At 41.3% G+C, this 3,736-nt stretch overlaps 1 long non-coding RNA gene across 1 annotated transcript in view; it reads right to left on the bottom strand.

Moving 5' to 3' along the window:
- LOC107183773 overlaps window positions 1–3,105 on the bottom strand; it is a 17,164-nt gene extending 14,059 nt beyond the window's left edge. Inside the window, exon 1 of the long non-coding RNA XR_001514580.1 lies at window positions 2,918–3,105. This is a non-coding gene — a long non-coding RNA (uncharacterized LOC107183773). The remainder of the gene's footprint in view (window positions 1–2,917) is intronic.
- Between the last annotated feature and the right edge of the window lie 631 nt (window positions 3,106–3,736).

Consider the following 3,736-nt stretch of genomic DNA (forward strand, 5'->3'; position numbering starts at 1 on the left):
ACAGGCATCTTTGTATCCTGTGCTAAGCAAAATGTCCAGCATTCAATAAATGTTTTTCTCAATTAACCAACGAGGAAGTTTTACCATCTTGATTATCACCCTCTTCACCATCCAATCCACCCCCCAGATCTTAACAATTCTATACTCAAAATACATTTTGAATCCATTCTGTATCCATTCACTAGGGCTGACATAACAAACTAGGTTGACTTAAACAAGGGAACTTGATTTTCTCACAGTTCTGGAGGCTAGAAGTCTGGGGTTAAGGTGTCAGCAGGGTTAGATTCATTCTGAGGTTTCTCCCTCTCTCTCCTTGGCTTTCAGATGACTGCCTTCCCGGTTGGTCTTCATCTGGCCTATCTTCCAGGCCTTTGAATCTTAATCTTTTCTTATGAGGACATAAGTCACACTGAATTAGGATCTACCCATATTACCTCATTTTAACATAATAAGCCCTTTAAAGGCCCTATCTCCAAATATAGTCATATTCTGAGGTAGTGGAGGATTTCAACATACGAATTTTGGTGACAAACAATTTTATCTTGTAACATATCCTCTTCCCTTCATCTTCACTGATGCCATTTCAGACTTAAACTGCCATCATCTCTCACATGCATTACTGTGTATATTTCTAGCACATCATCTTATAACAACTCTAATTTATCCCCCACATGGTGTGGTAGCCAGAGGGCTATATTTTTTACATATATTTTTATTGATTTCAGAGAGGAAGGGAGAGGGGGAGAGAGAGTGAAACATCAATGATGAGAGGGAATCATTGATCGGCTCCCTCCTGCATGCTCCCTACTGGGGACTGAGCTCGCAACCTGGGCATGTGCCCTTGGCTGGAATCAAACCCGGGACCCTTCAGTCCACAGGCCAGTGCTCTATCCACTGAAACAAACCAGCTAGAGTGAGAGGGTTATTTTTAAAAAATATATTTTATTGATTTTTTTTTAGAGAGGGAGGAAGGGAGAGGATAGAGAGATAGAAACATCAATGAAAGAGAAACATCATGGATAAGCTGCCTCCTGCACACCCCCCACAGGCGACTGAGCCCACAACCCAGGGAATGTGCCCTGACTAGGAATAGAACAGGTGGCCTCTTGGGTCCTGGCTAGATACTCAACCACTGAGCTACCCCAGCCAAGCAGAGAGATATTTTTTAAAATCGATATTAGATCATGTCTACAACTGTGGCTAGAGTTCTACCAGCACAGAGGAAGTTAAATTACTTTTTAAAAGATGGAAACTAAATTGCATCCTTTATTTTAAAAAGCCCTTAAATGCTTATTAACAGTGCTTTGATATTTACTCTAAATACTTCAAGATGCAAAGAATGTTTGTATGAAGAATTAGGGGTCGAGAGAAATGAAGGCATCCACTGTTAGTGCCAGTGGACATTCATAAAAAGCACTTCATTGTGAAAGTAGTCTATAATCTAATTCCAAAAAAACCTATAGGAAACTGTGTATCATAACTCATTCATCTTTTTTTAAAAATTTCTCTAGTCTCTTCCTGCTGTCATTCCTAGAGAGTGGATTCCAAACACCCCTTGCTGGTCTTTCTTGCCAGCGCTCTAAGATGCCACCACAGAGATGCACCTGGTCTAACAACAAGCCTGTCCTCATTTTTGCCTCCAAGATTTGTCCCTCTTACAGCTTTCCCATATCTCAGTTTTTTACTCACTCGTCTCAAGTTGTTCATGACATCTAATTGCCAAGTACTATCTATTGTGCACTTGTATTTACTTGTATTTACTTATTCACATTGCTATTTTCCTTCTCACTCTGACCATCATTTCTGATGATAGGTAAGTTACAAAAAAATTTAATTAGAAAAAATGTTTCACTGAATGGACATAAAATAGTTGGCGATTGGAGCAATAATTTTCCCCCCATTTAGGAAACAAGAACAACAAAAGTATTGAGGGTAAATTTGTGGGTGAGCCAGGAAAAAAAATCAGATTTCTAACTCTACCATAGCATTTTTCAAATAAGAAATCGTGCAGAAAATTGCTATCATTTTGGAAACATGGAGTAGGATATGGACAAAGGAAGAAAACTGTAGGTCTTTGATCAACCAGGAGGCTGTCTCTGAAGGTCCCCAAGGAACACTTTTCAGCAATCTTCTCCTAATAGGCGAGCTTGTGTCTCCGGTGCTGTGGTACCCAAGCAGCCCTGGTAACCGTGGAGCCTACGCATGTTGAGTGAGGCAAGCACCCAGAATAGAATCCTCATCCCTAGGAGAATGCGCACCTTTGCAAAGTGATAGCATCTCAACTCCGTGCGATGCTGTTTTAACTACTGAGCACGTCTGAGTGTTCAGCATGCCAAGCACTGAATTTTGAAGATATAATATCTCATTTGATTCAAACCTCACCGAAATGGAACTTGACCTGGATATAATTCTTTTCCTTTCACTAAAATTGAATTTAGACATAAATGCTTTTTTTTTCTCCACCAGGGAATAGGAAAATCTGTTCTAGGTAGTGCATGGCATCGGCTATGATGTTGAGAAACATTTTCCTGCCAGATTTTTTTTCAGACTTCATTAGTGTCTTCCCACTGACAGACAATAAATTAGAAAGGAAGTACTTGCTTAAAATATTCTAGTGGTGGTTAATCTGATAAAACACAAGTCAAGCAAAAATGATAGCACTGATGAGATAAACAACTCTATTTCTATTTATGCTTAGCTTTTTACTATGGGAGACAGGGAACATAAAGATGAGAATGTAAGTGATTGACAAAAAAAATCATTTTAAGACAATTTTTTGAAAGCATTAACAAAAATGAGAAATTATTAGATGTTTTATATAAGTAGGCCACCTTCAATGCATAAAAATGTTATGGTAGATGGGTCAAGAAGAATAATAAAATAAGGATAAGAAGATGGAAGAGTTGGAGGGACACACCTGAGGTTGCCCTGGCAGAGAGAAGTCACTGAGTGAGGGGTCAGCCCCTGGGTGTTGTTTTCACCTCTGCTGCTAATAGCTGTTTGCTTTTAGACAAAGCGGCCACTTCTCTCGGATTCAATTTCTCCCTCTGTTATGCAGGGGTCATAGCATCTGAGATCTCTTGCAGTTTTCAGCTTCTATGAATCCATATGGTGAAATATGTCAGGTGAAAATGTTCTGGAAAACATAAACTCTTTGTAAGGGACAGGTGTTATCCTGAGTGCTGAAGTGCCTTACCTAAGGGGAGGGCCGGGGCAGATTTCACAGCTGTTAGGGGCAGGTGCGGAGCGTCTGTGACGTGTGTGCATGCCGCTTGGGGCTGAGCCTTGCAGGTGTGTAACGTGCTGGACGCCCCTGAGCTTTTTCAGCAGCACAGGGGAGGACGGGGATGTGGCCAAACCCCAGGTTCTTATAACCCCTTTTGAAAGCATACAATTCCCACAATAGCATTTTACTTCTTTTTTTGGTTTGTTGTTGTTGTTAATCCTTACCCCAGGATATTTTTCCCGTTGATTTTTAGAGAGAGGGTAGAAGCGGGGAATGGAGGGGGGAGGGGGAGAGAGAGAGAGAGAGAGAGAGAGAAACATCAATCAGTTGTCTCTTGCAAACATCCAGACTGGGCCGGCGATCAAACCTAAAACCCAGGTATGTGCCCTTGACCAGAATTAAACCCACAACCCTTAGGTATGTGTGTGTGTTGGGGGGGGGGGGGGGGGGGGGCGCTAACCACTTAGCATAACAGCCAGGGCGTATTTTATTTCTTTTAGCCTCTGAAAG

Source organism: Myotis davidii, unplaced genomic scaffold (assembly GCF_000327345.1).
Source record: "Myotis davidii unplaced genomic scaffold, ASM32734v1 scaffold902, whole genome shotgun sequence".
Taxonomy (NCBI): Eukaryota; Metazoa; Chordata; class Mammalia; order Chiroptera; family Vespertilionidae; genus Myotis; species Myotis davidii.